The sequence below is a fragment of the Canis lupus genome, chromosome 20 (genome assembly GCF_003254725.2).
Source record: "Canis lupus dingo isolate Sandy chromosome 20, ASM325472v2, whole genome shotgun sequence".
Lineage (NCBI taxonomy): Eukaryota > Metazoa > Chordata > Mammalia > Carnivora > Canidae > Canis > Canis lupus.
Genome location: NC_064262.1, coordinates 35419801 through 35441098, shown reverse-complemented (window position 1 = coordinate 35441098; position 21298 = coordinate 35419801). Strand labels below are relative to the sequence as shown.

The 21298-nt window shown below is 44.7% G+C and overlaps 1 protein-coding gene across 11 annotated transcripts in view; it reads left to right on the top strand.

Moving 5' to 3' along the window:
* The window catches only part of CACNA2D3 (calcium voltage-gated channel auxiliary subunit alpha2delta 3), a 945794-nt gene that overhangs the window by 823380 nt on the left and 101116 nt on the right, over positions 1-21298 (top strand). The window lies entirely within an intron of this gene.

The window sequence follows — 21298 nt, the reverse complement described above, 5'->3', positions numbered from 1 at the left end:
AAGGCCATACAGTCTCTGTCACAACTACTCAACCCTGCTGTTGTAGTGCAGAGCCAGCCATAGACAATCCATAAACAAATGAGTGTGCCTGTGCTCTAATAAAATTTTATTTACAAAAACAGGTGGAGGACTGGGTCAGCCCATAGACCATAGTTTGCAAGCCTTGCCCCATCCCATTCCCTAGCCAGCTATCATTCTTCTCTACCACCACCACCTATCATCCACTCTGCTAGCCATACCCACCAGCCTGTCTCCTCATCTACAAACTGAGAAAGAATGATTATTAGAGTATTCTTATGTCTAAAACTTTGTCATTCTCATGACAAACTGTAGACAGTCATGACACCTGCAGCTAAAGCCAGACTGTGTGGCTAATTGAGGAAGTAGACTTTCATGCTGCTTATCCTCTGAAGCTGAGTAACCTTGGGCAAACCACAGGCTCTCTGAATCCCGGCTTCCTCATCAATAGAATGCAAATAGCAGCTACCTCATATGGCACAAGAAGGACCAAGTGATATGTGTTAAGTGCACAGCACGGGTCTGTCAGAGCAAATGAGCAAAAGTGGCATCTCCTATTAGCCTCAAGGAGTCTGGACTGGCTGTTCTCACCTAAAATGTGGATAACCTGGGAGCACACAGAGAACTCACGTAGCTGTTGGGTTTCTGGGAGACGTGCCTTACTGTTCTATTTTGCTCCTGCTGACTCTAACAGGCGATTAAAAAATGGGCAGTGCACACTTGGAGGGGAAGCCTTCTGAACATTGAAGGACTTGGATGTGGAGTCTGATTGATTTTTTTCATCTGACCTCAGCCCAAAGAACAAAGGGGGGGAGTGTGACAGGCATGCTAATGCCTGTAGTGCCTTTCCTCTCTCCCTCCCTTGGTGAGACAGATCTGAGAGTAACAAGACAACCGTGCATGCAGGAGAGTAACAGAGATGCCAAATGTCAGGTCAGGCCAAGGAGCTCTGTAGAGGGGAGGCTCCCCTGTGAGGGTTCTTAGTACCAAGACCTAGTCAAGGGCCCAGTTTCTCATGCCGCAACTTGCTTCAGACACACCCTTGGAATAATACTGTGGTTACTGCTGCACTGAGGTGTCAAGAATTTCCTAGCTTCTACATATTTCATATATATATATATATATATTTCATATATATATGTAAATATATGTGTGTGTGTCTTATATGCTTTTGTCCCTTTTAAGTCAGAATGTTTCCTAATATAAATTGGTCTTTTAAACATTTCACATCCAAAGAAATCAACAATTATTAACATTTAAAATTGATGAAGTTTGAAATCCAGCAAACATGTGATAGCTCTTTCTCCCAGGTAATGTATGACTAATAAAAAAAATAAGTTAGAGCTAAATATACTCACCTGGGAGGTATTCATAATACATTGTTAGGTTAGATAAAGCAATTTGAATAGGAATATATATTGTGTAATCCTATTTATGTTGCCAAAAAAAAAAAAAGTAAGAGTGCAGAGGTGGAGGGATTAACCCTAAAAATATGCATTGATTTGTCTGAAGATGGAATAAGTAGGGAAGGACAGATGCCAGATTAATAATACTGATTTCCCAGAAGACAGGGACATTTTAAGGAAAGAGGAAAATTAACTTTTTCTGTTTATACCTCTGCATATTCAACTTGCTACAACAAATGTGTTATATCTGTAATTTTTAAAATACAAAGGAAAAGAAGAGTTAACTTTTGTTAAGTAGGATGTAGAGGAGCATTTCGCCTACTGGAATATTTGAGATAGATGATTCTTAGTAACCAGCTGAGTTTTAGGGACACCTGGGTGGCTCGGCGGTTGAGGATCTGCCTTCAGCTCAGGGCATGATCCCAGAATGCCGGGATCAAATGCCATGTCAGGCTCCCTGCATGGAGCCTGCTTCTCCCTCTGCCTATGTCTCTGCCTCTCTCTCTCTCTCTCTCTCTCTCTCTCTCATTAATAAATAAATAAAATCTTAAAAAAAAAAAAAACCAGCTCAGTTTTATGTGCCAGTATAGAATCCTGGAGTTCTGCTTGTCTCACTCTATGAGAATTTGTCCCCAAAGTCATACATATCTTTCTCTGCCAAGTCATCGCCACATGTGAACAGACCTCATAATGCATGGAATATTTTTCCCAGTTTTAATGTATGCTTTGGTAAAATCATGGCAAATTTTTTACCCCATCCCTACCAGCAGGCCCCCATCCAAAGCAGGTGCTGCAGTGATCTGACTCGGGGGAGGCAGCCAGGCCAAGTGACAGCTGCTGCCCAGTATAGCTCAGAGAAAGACCTTGGCACTGTAAATCCATGCAGAAATTTCATTTGGTTGTGGAGGAAATTTGGCATTTGGAAATATTTCCCTAGGGTTGTAGATGACCAAATGGCACCCAAATATAAAGTTTATACAGAGCTACTTAAAAGACCTCAATATTATTTCCTTCCTTCCTTCCTTGTTTCTTTCTTTTTTTCTTTATCCCTTTGGTCTTATAAAACATAGCAAGTGAACTAGGAATATATTTTCCAATGGCTATCGTATTATTTATTTAGTGCTTACAATGGGCCAGATGTCGCTGAGGATTTGTACTGGTTAAATACAAATCCTCAATGTAACAGCTACTACAGTGAGTAAACTTCCAGATTTATTACTCTTATCACAGTCTAGTTGAGGTGGACAGGGGCCAGCCTTCATGCACTTATTCAGCCTCCTTCCATCTTGTCACTATGCGTTCCTCTTAGTTCTTAGTTCTTAGTACTCTTTCCATCAGCAGGCTGATGGTGGAAAAAGATAAGGGTCAGGCATGGTCCCTGTCTGGAAATGTTACTTATCACTGAGCTTACATTCCATTGGCCAGAATGAAACCACGTGACCATATCTAACAGCAAGGGAGGCTGGGAAATGTAGTCTAACTGTGCTTTGGAAGAAGAGTCCTAGAGCATTAGCGATGATGTCTGCCTTTACACTTTATTTGTATTATCTCACTTAAAGGTGACAACAACTCACTAGCCTATAAACTTAAGATGGTTTCTTTTATTTCTTCTCATAGTTTTTGTAATACCGTGTAGTACAGAATGAATGTTGAATGTTGAACGAATGCACGAACGACAGATATGAAGCACAGAAAAGTTAAGTAACTTGCCTGGGGTGTCCAGCATATGTATTGCAAATATGTGGATTGTGAGTCCTCAGATGAAGGAAAGTAATCAGGAAACTTGTAGTCTTGTGTCTTAAGTCCTATTTCATGTCTTAAGTTATTTATATATATATATATATATATATATATATATATATATATATATATAGTCCATTCTTTCTGACAGTAAGCTACAAATTTAATTATGTGGAAGCTCTCCCTAATTCAGAAAATAAGAATACAGTTTCCTTTTGAGCCACTCAGTGGAAAACCAAGGCTGCCACAGGATTTCTCCAGTGAGAAGGTAGGAAGGACATGTACACCTCCTCATTCTGTCTTATCTTTTTAATAAAGTAAAAATTCCTACCTAGGGCTACCTCAGCTCATTCAGTTTATATGACCAGCCATTGAGTTTAAACTCCCTTTACCTGGTCTCCAGATAGCGGATAAAATTAGTGGGTATGAAATGTGTGCCTTCACCCTCTCTAAAACTGAGAAAGACAATGCCTAAGTGTATGAGACTGCTTCCCAGTACCCACTTGTCTATGGAGCCCAAGTCTGAGCTAGATGCTGTGGGAACTAGAAAAGACACAGCACCCTGGCTCTTGGCCTTCAAAGAACTTACCTGTCTGTGGGGTGCTCTTTAGCAATCTTTATTTGTTATATCAGAGTCAGTACTGATCATCTCATCACCTTGAATCTGTTACCCATGAAAAGACTGCACCTGACTTTGTTGGACACTAACACTGTGCAGCTTCCCAGGAATCAAGTCTCAGAAGTCCTTTGGTTAGGAGCAGAGGCAGACCTCAACTGGTTTTTGCTTTTTGTGCATTATTTTGGTTGATCCATCCTGCATTGTCAAGGTTAGAAGAAGTACAGAGTTCACATTCCAGGGTTTTCCCAACCTCTCAACCTTCCAGCACTCGGTTTGCCTGCATATAGAACATATATGAAGATAAAGATGCATTTGAGATCAGTATGATTAAAGGTTAATGAGTGAGCTCATGCGGCTGGTGGAATAAACATAGACAGATGCTGGTTGATATACAGCTAACAAAGAAACAAAAAGATGGAGAAACATGGCAGCTTAGGAGGCTTGGCCAAGGCCTCACACTGTCATGCTGTTTGATTTAGGTCTTTTGATTGGCTACTTTTGTCCCTGCCCCAGAAATATAAATTGGAATCAAATTTATGTTCATGGTTGATTGTTTACTCATGTTGCACATCAAATGAGTGTTTTGTGCAGCTCTTCTTGGTGAATTTATATTTGCTTTTGTGCTTTTATGTTGACACTATGGCTTGGTTTCTGAAATAGGTGACAGTGTGTTTTCATAGTTTCAAGTTACTATTTAGCGTGTGTGCATGGTGATGCAACAATGAATCTGTGTTTTGCCTTTTTCTCTTTAAGATTTGCTCTTTGTTAACTGTTTGATACAAGTAGCTTGGAAATGTCCTAGAAAACACAATTGTCTCAGGTGGGACTTACACTGTAACCCATCAGTTATGGATGCGGTACTGTTCAGGACTCCTTTTCGTTATTGCAGCCTTCTTCGGTCCCACCATTTCATTCTATAACAGTGTCCCTATTAAAAGCATGAAATATGGGCTGAAATCATCTAGATCCAAAGGCTGCCTTCAACATTTGCTGGCTATGAGAGCTTAAAGAAATTATTTAACCTCCCTGATCTTCAATTTCATCACCTATACAAAGGAACCCAACTGGCAGGCTTGCAGGGAAGGTTAAATAATATTTTTATGTAAGACTCGGAGAAAAAAAATGTACAGGAGCTAGTATCTTTCCTATTATTCTGTCTGTATGGCATATATCAACTAGACACTGAGGCTGTACGTACTTAACACTAATCTGTTTGGAACAAAAACAAGTGAGTTAAGCAAGGGAACATTTTGCTGTGTGACAGGGTTGACCATCTTTATGGACTATAAAGCAGGGGCATGTAAGTGTTATCTGGCTAGAATCAGTTCAATCTAAGTGAATTTGTGTTCAACCTATCTGATGGTCCTCAAAATAGTTCCACAAACAAAAGAAAGTTGGTTGTTGGAGTCATGTGACTGTACCTCGGCATGGGATGTTTGTTGATAAAATAAAGGTCCTGTGTTGACATGGACGCAGCTTCCATCCATATTTATAATGGGCAAATCCCCATTCTGGTGTGAGAGTAATGTTCTTATCCTTCACTTCATCCAAGAAGCCCACATGGGCCACCTACTATGTGCCTGTGCTGTTGCTTTTTCAAGGCTTGCCCACCCATCTTTCCTCTAGTCAGCATGTCCCTGGTAGGAGGCCCCTCTCCCCATCCTTGGGTAATTAGAGAAAGTATGTCGTCAGCTCCCCAGAGGCAATCTGCTTTCATCAAGAAGCATGACTATCGGAGTTTCGAGGTTGATAGGAGTGGAAACATTTGTGTTCAACAAGCAGGCTCCTTCATGTGTTGTCAACATTTCATTTGTGATTCTAATGAGGGCCAAGGAGAAAATAAACTCAGCAAACTGCTTTCCACTGCTATAGCTGATGTTTATACGTTTCTATCCATGGCCTCAACTTGCTCCTACCATGAAGGCATTTGGAAATGCAGCGGCATGCCACTGCTGCATGTGACCAAGAACTAAGATGGCTAAGTCTACTGAGGCAGTCCTGAGAATGGGCAGGGTTTACTTCTTAGTAGTAGACTAGAATTTCTATTCTTATTGGTGTTTTAAATGTCTCCTAAAGGTAAAAACACTCTTACATGAAAACAGGGTGTAATAGAGGGACTCCCATCTCATCTCCTCTCCAGAAGTTAGCTATAGGTTTCATTGTGTATTATTTCTTTCTTAAGGCATCTTAAGTGCTCCTTACCTGTTAAGCTCTGCATCTGTGGATGTTCTGGGCATGAACATAAGACACAGAAAAATAAGTGGACCTGCAATCCAAATGGCCCGTATGACAAACATCTGAAAAACCACAGCCATGCAAAGTGCTAGGAAGAGGAGGTACATGGTACTGTCCTAGAATTCAGTCAGAGAATCTGACTGGGAATCTTGGAGCAGCCATGCAATGGATGTTATAACCAGGCTGCAATCTGAAGGCTGGATGAGAGTGTACTGCAGAGAAGGGAAGGGGCAAGGGCCATTGTAGGTAAAGACTTTCCAGGTAAAGGCTGAGAGACCAGAGAGATGGCACAGTGCCTGAGGATTTCCCAGAAGCCAGTGTGGCTACAGCACAGATAGTGAGGGCAGGGACTCTGGCAAGCAGATGCTGGAGGAGAGGTAAAGAAGCCGGTTGTGGAGTTCCCCCACCCCCATCTTCCACTATAAGTGTTTTATTAATATTGAAAACTGTGTCTCAGACACCCACACCTCTGCAAGAATGCTGCTTGCTGCCTGGTGTTGGGGTTGGGCTTAGACCCCGTAATACACCCTGTAATGTACCTTGGGAAATACAGTCACCTCACAGGCAGGGTCCTTTGACAGCTCTACTGCTCACAGTAACTAGAGAGTTGCATCTTTCTGTCCTCAGAATGCTTTCTGAGGGAGGTGGCAGGTGTGAGGAAATCCCAGTCCATGTTCATCAAAACCTGAGCTGTAACTTATAGCATGGGGTTGTGGCAAAGCCATTCCACACATGCCTGAGAGGCTCAGAAGGGAATTGTCATTACCCCCACACAGGTGCCCGAGTCCAGTGTGGTTGAGGATGAGCTAGCCCTGCTGACACTCATAGGCTACGTTGGTGTAACAGAACTTGCCCTCCTGGGTGCTCGTGTATATGTTAGCGTGGATGTAAATAAGTGACCAGGGGTGGTAAATAAGTGCCACAATTACCTATTTTGTAGGCTCAAGGGGCACAGTGGCCCCTCCAGCAGCTCCATGGGGCCTACCACGGCCTCATGGCCTCAGAATGCTTTTTAGCCCAGTGTTCAAAGCAGACACCAGCAGACAATGGATGGCATCATGCAAATGTAATCCTAGTTGCTGTTCCTGAAGTAGATCCTTGCCATTTGCAAATCTGGCCAAGTGCCATTTTGCTGAGGGGAGAATTTGAATCATGGCCTAGGAAGCTATGGACAGAGCCCACTTACCACCCCCAACCCATCCCCCCAATCCCCAACTTCTACATCTTGATGTAGATTTTGTATTTTCTCCTTGCCCTCAGGAACATGGTATTTTTTTCTACAGTGATAAAAATGAGGTCTTCATTTCTTAAAGAATGACCTTTTGAAAAGAGAAACACAATTTTAGGACAGTGGGAGGGGGTTAAGTTGGGGCCTGTGCATTTTCATGGGAGAACGTTGGCTTGCACTAGAAATAGGATTTCAGAAAAGGTGGTGGGGAGATGGCACAGGCATTTCGTGTTCCCACATTTGGACTCACGGGTGACCCCCAGGTGGACCTCCCTGTGACTGCTGAGGGTTTGCTGGGAGCGGCAGGCCAGCAGGGAGCCTCATGCTGGTGGTCTCATGAAACTCTCTAGCAGAGCACATCCACTAGCTTAAGAAAATGATGTCTGGTGCAGAGGAAGTCCATCTGAAAGGGGAACAAATGAGGGCCCGCAGACTGACTCTGGTTCCCCATTTTGTTCTCCTGCTTCCATCACATTTGCAGTGGTGGGCACTGTGCATTAGCAGCTTATTTTTTGTTTAGTTCTTTCTCTGTCTAGAAGTCCGAGTGCTCTGACTGACAACAGAAAGTCCCTAAATTCCTGGGGCTGAAATAAAACCTCTCAACCCACGGAACACTCGGCAAGCCTCAGACTCAGGGTGCTTACCTGGAGACGATCATGGATCGTGGGTTCCTCCACCAGTCCAGGAGTGGGGGACTGTTATCTTCTACATCTGACTGTGGAAAAACCTGAGTCTTGGGGAGGGCGAGTCACTTGCCAGAAATGGGTTTAAAAGTAGTAGAGCTGGGACTTGGACCCCCAGCTGCCTGATTCCAAAGTCCTTTCAAGTCCTGTGTGCTTTTACCTCAGATGTACTCTTCTCAGACCCCTCCCTTCATCAGGGGAGAAGCCCAGGAAGGGCCCTCCAAGACACAGCCCACGCAAACCAGACCGGGTGCAAAGAATGCTTCCACTGGGCCTGCAAGGTGTCCTTCCCAGGAGGTCCCTGCCACCCGCTGCTTCTCAAGGCGAGGGCCCACCGCCTCGTGCTGTGGCTGCGCGGTGGGAAAAGGATTCGGGGGCCGGAGGTGAGGAAAGCAGGGCACTTTGTGCACGGAGTTAGTGCTAATCTGGTCCATCCCCAGAACGCTGCTATCGGTGAGATCTTGGGCATATTTGTCATGGCTGCTCCCCTGCTCAGAAGCTGCCCCCGCAGGCCCACCCTCGCTTGGTGGCTGGGCAGGAAGGAGAGGGTTCCCTTTGATCTGCAGACCGGGAGCAGGAGGAGCATGGCCATTCGTGGACCTGCCCCTGCCCCTCCACCCAGGCGAGGGTTCGGACAGCTGTGCCAACAGAGCCCCTGGGCTGCGCCCGCTTCAGAACAGCCAGACTCAGGACACGGCATGCCCTGGACCAAAGTGGAAGTCGGAAAGGCAGCCCCTTCACACGGAGGAGTTTCAGGTCACAGCCCAGAGGAGAGGATGCTAGGATTGGGATAAGCAGCCGGAAAGAGGGCAGAGGGCCGAGGGGATGGAGCCAGCCTCACGGCCCTCCCCAAGGACAGGTGGATCCCCTGGTCAGGCGGGAGCCACGCTGCTCCTCGGGCTGGTTTCTACTCTGTGGGAAACCGCAGGCCCTGACTAAAAGGCCTCAGCCTGGAGACAGATCAGCTAGCTTTGGAGGTGCATCCGCAGTTTAAAAAGTAAGACAGGTAGCTCTTGGGAGAGCGAAACTGTTTTCTACTTATCCTCCTGCAGAAAGCAAAGTTTTTGAGTCTCAAGTCATTCTGAGCAGGGAAGGCCGGTCTTTTAAAAATATATTCCGCTTCCCTGTAGTATAGTATACTTTGATGTATTGAAATACAGCTCGCCCCACTCAAATTACTGCCCCGGTGCCTAATGCTGTAAAATTAAACTATTCCTTGCTGATATTTTATTAAGCTTCACCAGCATTTCAGACTCAGACATCTCACGGAGCTTCGGGCCATATGTTTTATATGCTGTCATGGTGAACTCTGACTTCAATCCGCAAAGCCCCCTTCCCCCATGTCTTTATATAGTACAGGATTCTCAAAATTTCATACAGGCCGTTTCCAAATTGTGGACTGTTGCAAGTAAATGTCTCCGGTCCTGTGGGTGTTAATGTCTAAAAAGACAACAACAAAAAAAAAAAAAAAAAAGGAAGGAAACAGGTTGTTTTATGAAAAGTTCTTATTTCCTGGATATCATTTTTGCATTTCTTCTGAGTTTGATTATTTTTTTTCACCATGGTGGGGGTGGGGAGGGGGTAGGATTTGGGGGGGGCGTAGAATATTTCCAAAATCCACACGCAGAAAAGGATCTGCGTTTATACAATGAGTTTATACAATGAGTTCACCTCTGCAGCAGGGAGCCGAAGGTACCTGTATGTTTGCATTTTGAGAAATAAATGGATCTATAGGCATAAATGACGATCCTCTTAACAAGACTAACTTTGTCATTTAATAAGGGAGATTATTTCATAGATTTAAAACCAGTTAACACATTTAAAACTTGATAAGACAAGGCAATCCTGGTATGTTTCCTGTTCTCCAGTGATTAAAGCAAATCAAACGCTGGAAGAGGGGAGGTTCTCCATGGTACGAGTCATGCCGTGAATGTTTCTCCTGGTAATGCAATTAGGAAACATTGGCCCCAGCTAATGAAACTTAAACAAAACATGTTGCCCTCGTCAAACTTGTTCAAGTTGTTAAACAGGCAAAGCCTTGTCCAAAAAGTTAAAAAACAGGGGCATATAGTGTTTCCATGGAAACTCTGTTAAAATACTGATTTGTGGATATGATCATAATCAGCCCCATAATCTAATATGACTGAATTAAATGAAAAAGAATCTCAGTTATGAAGTAAGCCCCCTGTGTAAGAGTATTCTTACACATGCAGAAAACATATGGATCCTGACGGACACTGTTTTCAAACTACTTATTGGCACAGGGATGGAGCTTTAAGACTTGGGTTTTGTCCGTCTGCCTTCTCCTCCTCCATTCATTGTTCGTTGTTTTTATAATGCCGGGATTATGTGGGTGAGCAGTAAATAAAGTCTTGATGACATTTGGATTTTTCAATATGTATCACTGCTACCCACACAACACCCCATATTGTTTTCATTGTCTTTTGTGACAAGAGAAGGTAACCCATAATATTTAACGGTTTGTGGGACGTTACAAGATTAAGTTTTATTAAGGTAATAATTTCTTCCTGCTAATGGGATCTTGGTAGAATTCTAACTATGTGGTTTCAAATGGATGCCTTTGACCTCCAGAGGAAAGGGCACAAAGCTGAGGCTGGGGCAAGTGTCCCTGGGACAAGGGGCAGACGCTTCAAGGGCACACACTGGCTTCCCCACCACACACCCTCTGCAGCTCACGCTTCCACCTGCCTGGGCTGTAGCAAAAATGGAAACTGCTCACCGTGGGATAAACTTCAGCCCAGTGGAGTGGCAAAGACAGCTGTCTTTCAGTAGTCTCACTTGACTTATTTGGAAACCATTCCACCCAGAGAAGATCACAGGTGCTGTTAGTAGATCTCTTTCCTTCTCGCAAAAATATGTCTTTAGTCATGTACAAAGATCAGATAGGGTTTGGCTCATGATTATTGGCTAGCGAGAGTCTGGCAATTCCTTGCACCTTAGCCATGGCATCCCAGAGCATCTGTAGAAAGACTTCTGTGACACGGTAGTGATAAGCGAATGCACCCCTGCACAGGTGCATCCACACATCTCCTGCCAGTATGGTCTCCGGATGTGTGGGGCTGGGTCCTAAGGTCACAGCAAGTCTGAGACTCACTTTCTGGACCGAGCTGTGCTATACAGTCGGACAAAGCTCAAAGATTCAGACCCTGACCCAGAGAGCAGGAGTAGACATTTCCCTGCTCCCATGTCCCAGAGTGGCTGGGCTTTCCAGGTACACACTCCTTATTTGGGCACAGAAAGGAGTACACACAAGAGACATAGGTTCAGGCCTGAATGAGTCTGGCGCCAGGAGCTTGAATCTGCTGATTATTTACTCTCCTTAACACTTCACTTTTCTAATTAACTTGGTTTTATAGCAAAGTAATATATGAACACAAATTTTAAAAATTAAATGGAATTTTTTAAAGTTTGCAAATTGAAAAAGGAGGCCCCTGACACATCACCACTCCCTACTCTCAACCCTAGTCTCGCTTCCTAGGGGCAAAGTTTCCACCTCTCTTACTTAGCATCTGTATTTCTCGTTGACAAAGTGAGTTTGCTGGGTTTTATTGAATTTCAGATATCACTTCCTTCCTTCCTTTAATACGTGGAACTTTGGACTTTTTACACCAGCCCATCTTGCCTTATCCACATTCCACAGCTGCATACCTATCTCATAGCTTTCTGTTAACTAGGCAGTCACTGTACCATTAGGACGATCCATGTATATTCTCTACTGTGTTAAATAGTGTGCTACTGTGCGTTTCCTTTTTTATGGTATATTTTCCCCGAACTGAGGAGTCCCTTCATCCTTTTATTTGCTTCATTTTCCTTCCTTCTATCTATGTTTTTTTTTTCCCCATGTATTTCACCAACCATCTCAGATGCTTGTTAGGAGTATTTCCTAGCTATTCCCCAGTATTTGCAGAGACCCCACTCCCAGCACCCACAGCTGTCCTGTTCCAATCTGGACAGTTGGTCCCCAGGCTGCTAGGCTCCTATGGTCTCCTCTCCATGTTCCTCTATAATAGTCCTCTTTAGGGACACCTGGGTGGCTCAGTGGTTGAGCATCTGCCTTCGGCTCAGGTCCTGATCCCGAGGTCCTGGGATCAAGTCCTGCATCAGGCTCCCCACAGGGAGCCTGCTCCTCCCTCTGCCTATGTCAGTGCCTCTCTCTGTGTGTCTTCATGAATAAATAAATATAATCTTTAAAAAAAATAGTCTTCTTTCTTTCTTCCAGACCCACGCCTTCCTTTTCCCTGACTTAATTCCTCAATTTGCTCACAAACATTCTCAGGTCGTTTTCTAAGAAAAGGGAGGTGAAATGCTTTCATTCAGTCCTTCTTGTAGCTCTGAAAATGCCTAAACTCTGCTCCTCCATGTAACAATCATTTGGCTGGATCTAGAATTCTGGGCTGGAGATCATTTTACCCCAGAATTATGAAGGCATTGCTCCCTTTTCTTCTGCCTTCCAGTGTTAACTTGTTAAAAAGTCTGATGCCATTCTAATTCTAGACCCTTTGTTAGGATCTGGTTTGCCCAGCCTTCATCCCAGCAGCTTTTAGAATGGAGGTTTTGTCTCTAGTGTCCTGAGATTCCTTGATACTGTGAATCCTCCTCATTTACTGTGCTGGGCATTTTGCAAACTCTTGAATTAGAAATGCATAACCTTCAGTTCTAGGAAATTTTCCCATATTGTTTCCCCAAGTGTTTTTGTTTTATTTTCCAGATTTTCTTTTTCCAACTTATTTCTATTTTTCAATTTATGTGTTTATTTTGATGCTTTTATCTTACATTTCCAACAATTCTTTTTTACAGCAGCCCATTCTTATTCCAAGGATATAGTATGGGCTTTGGTCTTTGATCCCTCTGAATATGTTGACTGTAGTTAAAGTTATTGTATTTTTTTCTTGCTGTCCCTGCTGCTAATTCTAAGTCATTTATTTTTTTCTGTTGGTGTTTTTTTCTTTCTTTTTTGTGTCAAAGGCCCCTCACACCTATGTGTGCCTTAGTTCTTATTTAAAAGTGAAGCTCTTAAAATCTAAATCTAAAATACTGTTTTGAAAAATTTCCCCACAAATAAGCTTTACTGTTGTGTAAATCAGTGGGCTGGCTAGTTTGGGGGTTGGTGTGTGGAAATATTAGTAACTCTAAGGCTTATGTGGAAGCAACTCTAAGGCCTGGTTGTCAGCATCAGGGAGCAGGACAGGAAAGAGTCTCATCAGAGAGCATGCACAGTTTCATTTTTCCATTTCAGCTTCTCACTTGTACCTCATCCAAACATTAGCATTTTTCAGGAACATATAAGATGATACTTGTGACATACAATAGAGTATGTCTGTTGGTACCTGCTAGTCCTGTGCCCTCCAGCCTACTGATGGCTGTGATGAATATTGCTAGGGCATGAGGCACCTAGGTGGCTCAGTCGGTTAAGCATCTGACTCTTGACTTCAGCTCAGATCATGATCTCAGGGTCATGAGCTCAAGCCCCGTATCAGGCTCCACACTGGGCATCAAGCCTCCTAAAGAGTCTTCTTCTTCCTCTGCTCCTCCCCTCTTCCCTGCTGGCTCTCTCTCTTTAAAAAAAAAAAAAAAAAAAAATGCTAGAGGATCTGGTTCTCTACGTATTATTCCATAGTCATGGTCTTGAAAGTGGCCAAGTGGGGCCAAGATGCCATCTCTTTTTGGACCCCTCTCTCTGTACACAGTTCAGGAGTATCTCTCCCTCTCTTCCAGGAGCCTGTGAACATCTGCAGAACATAGACAATGACTTATGAGTATAGAGTGAGAGAAAACAGAGTCCATTCTGTGCTCTCTCTTATTTATTAGCACTGCCACCAGCAAATTCTTTATCATCTCCAATCTCTGATGTCACTAACTTGTAACCCAGCCCAGTGGATCTCAATCAAGTGTATCTAGTTTAGCCACTCCCTCCCCTGCAAGTGTAGGTGTGAAATTCTTTCTTATCACTACTCCATTAGATGTCTAGAGCCACTCTTCCCTTTTCTTAAGATTATAGGTGTCCTGGTGCATTATGAGGATGTAGGGAATCAGATGGGGACCAGGTGGGGTTTGCAGCATGGAGAGAAGTTACTCCTTAGCTGTCAGTGGGCAGTGCAGCAGAGCTGGGGTGTCCCTGGTAGGTAGTCCCCCTTATTGGAACAAAGGAGGGGCCGGACCCCCTATTCTAGCTCACGCTCCTCACAGAGGTCATTCCTCACTCCCATTTACCGGCTCTTTCCAAGTTAGGAGAATTTGTACCCTGCCTCAGTATCACATTCCCTTGATTCTAAGTTGCCATGAAAAGAAGCGGGAACTTTGAAACGAGCAATACACACATTGATGAGCGTGTACTGCGAGCCTCTCGCTTCTTCAAACTCCCTCCATTTGAGGTTCATAGCTTCAAGTGTTCCTCTTCTTCATTTCCCTTTGCCTGTTAATGCTCACCTCCCACCCACTACAGGCTACAGACTGAAAGTCATCTCTCCTATGACCCCCAGGACTCAGTTGGGTGCCCCCTTCTGCCCTCCTGTGTCATCCTGTGCATGTCTTTCAAACTACTCACAATGGTCACACTGGTTGTGTAATATCTGTACAGCTTTGGACATTTTAAACCCTGAGAACACAAGGGCTGTACAAATCATACCCTTAGCTGTATCCCCCAGTGCAGGAGATGCTCAATTAGTATTTATGAGGGGAAGAAAAAGTGTAAGGTAGAGGCAATGTGAGCAACTATTAATAGCAAGGAAGATGAAGCCTCTTACAAATAAGCCTTCCAGTGGATGCGAAAAATTAAAAGTCTGATTTAACAAAGAGGCCAAGCAGGTTCACCTGCACCGATGCCTTGTTCCAGAATACCAAATAATGACAGGGGCCACGAACCTTCATGGAAACCTGCTCCAAACCGAGGGGGACCGAGTGTTCCACCCAACACTGGAAAACACATCACTTTGCCTCTTCTCCACAGAATGAAAAGAGTCTAATCATTTCTGAAACACATGAAACAAAGAGATAAAAGGTAAGAAAGGCAATTTTGGAAGCAGCATAATTTGTGTAAAAAAAAAAAAAAAAAAAGTCCCTGGGACCATTTAGTCCTACTGAGATTACTGGTAAGGCACAGAGCTCTCGTGTGCATGATCTTTAGCTGTATTTTTTTTTAATTTTTATTTATTTATGATAGTCACAGAGAGAGAGAGAGAGAGGCAGAGACACAGGCAGAGGGAGAAGCAGGCTCCATGCACCGGGAGCCCGACGTGGGACTCGATCCCGGGTCTCCAGGATCGCGCCCTGGGCCAAAGGCAGGCGCCAAACCGCTGCGCCACCCAGGGATCCCTTTAGCTGTAATTGTAATACTCTGTTGATAAAAATAGTTAAGCATTGTGAGAAATTAATCTGCCTGTGACCGTAGTGCATTTAAGATGATTAGAGTTACCGGAGAGCCTTAGGCAGGGAATCGGGGGCTCTCTGCTGTTGCTGGCTCTAAGCAGCACCAATTCAAGGAGGATTTCACTGTTTTGTTCTAGGAGTAGTTGCTGAAAGAGAGGTGAGATAGTGAGCCATCCCAAGGGGATTTTGTGGATCTGAAAGCCTGCTGCTCGGGGGCGGACAGTAAATTGCTGACTCTGGCTGGCAGAAGGGTCATTAATAATCCTTCCTGGAATCCCATAAAGAGAATGGTCTTCTATTCTAGGGAAATATTCTAATACCAAAGCTCGCAATTACTGTGCTGTCACAGGTGTGCCAGGTGCTGTGCTAGGTCTGACTTCACATCACAGCTTTCACGACAGTGCCAAGAGAGCTGAGTGGCTGGATTCTAATCCTGAGCCTACCGTTACTCTGCTGCCTCTCAACTTTTCCAGTGGATGAAGGAACAGAAAACGGGTGGAGTAATCTTGCAAGCGTTGCTAAGGCAAACCTCAGAGATGCAGGAAACAATAGGCACAAAAAGACTAGACAGGGAGAAAAGAAAGGAACCCAGAGTCAGGCTGGCATACCAGTGCAGGATAGAACTCGGCAAGAGTCACTGGGGCATTTTCTCAAAGACCTGCAGGAGACTGTTGTGTCTGTGGGAGAGCAGCACAGATTCAAAGCCTCTTGAGTGCTGGGCAGCCCCCCAGTGCCCTGGGGAAGGGCTCTACTGACAGTCCGGAGGCAGCAGAGACGTGGCGGTGTGAGCAGGGCATTTCTACGCTGGCTATACCCCCATGAGAACAGGAATCCTGACTCTATCAGCCAGGAAGTGGTCCTGGGACACAGGCTACTCTAGGCATTCCAACTATTAAGGGTTTGAATACAGGAAAGCAGAAGCCTTCACCATCACTGATGGGCAAGCACCAATCCAGGTGCTTCTCATAGAGCTCGCTCGGGAGCTGCGTCAAAATGTACGTCTGCCTGTCTGCCTCCAGAGCATCATGGGCTCTGTCTCGTTTGCTACCTCCCACATCTAGCTCTGGCTCTCTCATGGGCAAACTCTCATCTGGAACCGTGTTTTGGGGAGGCTCTGGAAATGCACTTCTGGCTTCTCTTCTTTGCTCCAGGATGGGTGTCCTAAGGAGGAGGTGGTGATGTCCAGTTGAGGATAACCCTGGAACTTCCTATGACATTGTTACCCTGTCATCCTATTTGCTGCCCCCCCCACTCCCACTTTTTCCATATCATCATGGTGAGGGGGTGGGATAGGAGACCTTTTAACCTGCTAAAGTTTTGGTATAGTGTGAGGCTAAAGTCCATTCCAGATGACTTCGTGAAAGCTCATCAAGCTAAGTGGCTCTCTCAGTTTATCGCCCTGCCTCAATGAAAACTGCCAAATTCTTGATAACTATCAATGGGAAGAAATGAAAATACTCCCCAAAAGTTAGCAACCAGGCCCTTCATGGAGACACATGTGCTTGCCATCTTCATTGTCCACAGTGAGGTTACTAAGAGCAGTTAAAGGGCGTGTGTCTACCTGGTCTGGGGAAGGGTGCCACGTTTGCCACAAGGTTATTTCATGAGCACTGGTGTGGTCATACCGACCAGACACCGCTGAATGGTGGCCATGGTTGCCTGGGGAGCTGCATGGGGTGGATTGTAAGCATCCCTAGGAAGGAGTACCAGGATTCACAAGTGATGCCTGACATGAGGTCAGGAAAGGCATCATGCATGATATAGATTTGCCCTCTACCCAAGTGCTGTCATCAAGCTGTTGTAGTTGGCTGTCTGCATGGAGGTGCTTATGTGATAGATCTCTGTACATGAAGATAAGTTGCCCATCTCCTATCAGAAGGAGCTACCAACCTGAACTACAGCTACATTTGTCAGGATAGCATCCGCTGCAAGCAACAAAAACCAAACTCAAAGTGACTTAAGCAAAATCAGTAAATTAAAGGAAGTTCATTGTTTGGTTGGTTAGGATTGGTGGAAATTCATTGTCTCATAACTAATATATCTAGAGCTACCTCTGGCTTCAGATACAGTTGGATCCAGGGCTCAGTTGAACTCACTAGGGTTCTCAGTCTCTTGTTTTCCTTGTCTTTGTGTCAGCCCTGTTCTCAAGCACACCCTCTTCACACAATGCCCCCAGCTTGGCAAACTCAATGGAAAGAAGCTTCCTTTTTCCTGAAAGTTCCCAAAGTCCTAGGGGTTGACTCTCATTGGCAAAGCTGGGATTGGTGCCCAGCACTATGGAAGAAGAAGGAAGGATGCGTTTCTGCATCCATGGGGTAGAGGGCAAATTCTATACAAACCACACATTAAAATTGAAGACAGGACAGTTCCTTAAAGAAAATGGTGTGGGTGTGGAGGGAAGTGGGAGGCCTCTTCCAGCCATAAAAGGGGACATACATGCCCAGCTGACAAAAGCAGCAGCTGTTATTCCAGACCAGCTGGGGTTAGAATCAGTCTGGGCCATCTCTGAATCATCTCAGGCTAGTTGCTAACTTCTTTGGACCTCTAGTTACTCATTTGTCTAATAAGTAGGTTGGATTCAATGGTTCACTTCACTATCCCAGCTCTAAACCTGTACAAATCTACTCATAATCCACAACCAAAAGGACTGTACTGGGAGCAGGGTCCATTGGCAACAGTCTCAATAAGTGGATCGCCTGCTTGTTTCAGGCCTAATCGTGCTGTAAAGTAACAAAAAGCAGCTGGAAAAAATCTCCCAGCACTGTTAGCCAGGGCCTCCGAAAAATGAAGAATCAGATTTGAAGAGACACAGCCCCCAGAAGTGACCGTGGTCTTTGCCACAGCAGAGTCATCCTGTTGGATCTTCAATGGAAGATTCCTTATGCCTGCAGTTCTCTTGGAAGCGGGGCCTCCGCCAAACTCATCTGGTATGCTGTGCTCCCGGTAGAAGTAATTATGTTTACGAGGCATTATTCACGTCTGGTCTACCTGAGGGCCACCCCAAATAACGCTTCTCTAGCTATTAAAGGCTTTATCAGGCACGCAGTCTCTTGGAGTTTCCTTCAGGGGAAAAGAAAAAGATTCCTCTTGAAGTTTACCACCTCCCGGGGCAATTTGCTGCCCATTTCAGGGCCATGTTAAGTGGTTGGCACCTGAAAAAAGGGCCGCCTTTTTCTTTTAAGTGCAGCCGGAAAATGGGAGTCATAAGTGAAAGTAGGGAACCAGGAGAAGTATTTCCATGCAGCCAAGGTAGCTTTCTTGTTTTGTTGTTAACTGGCAAACCTCAACATGCTGAAGCAATGTTTTGTCAAATTTCTCAAATGCTGAGTGTGGCACTGACCCAAATGAATGTAGATGTTATTTTAGTGCTGGGAGAGATTTATTTTAATGTACAGTCGTAGCCACTACAAAGGCCTCTTTTAATCTACTGGGGGCTCTGTTCCTTACCCTTTAACTTTGCCACCCCCCTCCTCATCGTAAGGTCCTGGAGCACCCTGTGAAATCGCAAAATATCCCCCCCCCCATTCCTTCTTCATCTCCTAAGGCAGTGACATAAGTGCTGACAATAATGATAATTAAGATGCTTTGTGCAAGAAAAAGCAGTGTACAAGGCTCCATTCCTTTTCACAGCCTGCCTGGAATTCAAAGACAATGCTGCTTGATAAAAGAGAATGCACCAGCGGCAGAGCTGACTTGCCCAAAGCAGAAAAGCCCCAAGACCAGCTTTTCCTTATCTAGGACCTGGTTCTCTAAGCACAGAAAAGGCGCTGTCCCTCCACTGCTCGCCTCTGAGATGGGAAATCCATCAGTGGAGCAGAGTCTCAGATACCAATATCTTGCACCTTGACTGAGGCCAAAATAAACGAGAAGGGAAACACAGAGGAAGCCATGGCCACATGTGAGGTTTGGCACAGCCAAATCTATGCTTTCAAGGCAAGATGAGAGAGGAGAGCTACAGAGAAAATGGTCTTGGGGCTTGGGGTGAGGGAGAGAAAAGGAGGAATAATCACCAGCCCCAGTGGCGGAAGGGAAACTGAAACCCATCGGTGCAACACCTCCTTTTAACAATGATTTGTAATATCCCCTTTATGATCCCAAAATGAGATACATAGTGAATAGAACCTGTTTCCCTGTAGGCTGCTAAATAGACAAACAAAAATTAAAGAATGCTCTAACTCTAGTATCAAGACAGGAAAGAAGACTAGTTTCTGGTACGATAATATAGATTTTAGTGCATAGATGTTTGGGCACAATTACAAGAAAAGACAGAATGAAGTAGCCAGAAGCTTGTATGGAATCTCTGTAAACACACTGGCTGCCGTATGGACATCTCAGCCCCAAACCATGCCTCACTGGTGATGGGGGTCTCTGAAATAGTAACGTTACGCACAAAATACACTCGTCTCTCTTTTTCACAGGACTGTGGTTCTATATCTAGAAAATTCCATGTGGAAGACATACTTTGTATTTAGATGTAAGACAGGATCCAGTTCAAGGCCCAGATATGGATCATGCTTTCCAAGTACATCAATCACAGCAGAGCACTTGAAAGCACTGGGGGACTGTACCACGAACTATGAGCCTTCCAGTTATTGTGACAAATTATAAACTTCCAAAACAGCCCCCTAGGGGGTGATGCAGTCCTGTTGAGAACCACAAGGAAATGGGCAACAGGTTTCTGGGTCAGGCGTGGGGGGTCCTATCCTGGGTCCACCAAGTCCTAACAGCTGTGAGTCGCTGATTAAATCATTTACCTGCCTCCATCTTAGCTTTAAAATGGATAGAACATTCCCTCCCTTATGAGATTGCTGGAAAAGTTATGGGGGATAGTATCTAATACACACTAGTGGGGTTTTAAGTCATTTTAGGCAATTCTCTCTGGTTCATTCATTTTAGAGATTTGTTTCCTACCTTGAAATCAGAAAGATCGGAGTTCAAATCCTAGGTCCCCCAGGGTGCCTCTCAGCTTTCAGATTGGAAATTTCTAGTATGAATACTCCAGCTTGGTTACTTAGAGATGTCCATGCCCTCAGCTATAAAACAGAGGTGATAAGGACAGTATGTACCTGTGAGGATTTTATCAAATCTTCAGATGTTATAGACTCTCAGCAGAGTTGAGAATATCCTAGGTAGTTGTGACTATACCAGGTCCAACTTGCTTATTCTAACAGTAAAGACAAAACATTACATGGTGGATTGAAGCTCAGTGTCCCTGTAGGTAACAGAGTATACAAAGAATCTAGTCCAGCAAATGGGATGAATTCAGGGCCTCTGCTGCAGGGATCTGAGCTCCTTGACAGAGTAGTGAGCGATGGCAGTGTGTCAGTCTTGGAAAAACTGTGTGGAGACTGAGCTATAGGGAAAGATAACAGGACAGGTACTGTATTAAATACTGCACGTGTTGAACTAGCTGTTACTGTATGTGTGTATATATGTGACATTTACTGAACAGTCCCCATGTTCCTGGCACTGTGCAAGGTTCATGACGTGCATGAGTCCGTTTAAGTCTTAGTTCAATCCTATAAAGGGTGCACAACTTCTGTCCCATTGTCCTGTTGAGGAACTGGACCTGGGCAGTGCCCTGCCTGTATAGGAGACAGGCAGGATTCAGACCCAAGTTCACCTGTTCATTTCCCAATCTGGATGCAAGTATAAGGAAACAGACACAGATGGCAACTAAGGAAGCATCAGAACTCTGGGGCCTCATCACATTGCTGAAGCTTCTCCCCTATAGAAGGAGGACTCAGGAATTAGCCCACCCCCAATACAGACAGATGGGAGGGGGCCAGGGCCATGGGGCAGCGCTGAGGTCCCAGCACAAGGTAGGCCAGTGGCCTGCACAGAGGGGAGGGTAGAGGCTCTGGCTATTACAGCAGGGCCCTCAGAAGACCCTATTCTCCCAAAGCCAGTTCTGTGAAGGGAACATCCATAATCCTTCCATTGGAAAACTTTTATCCAGATCAAAAGGTCCAGTTTCCACTGA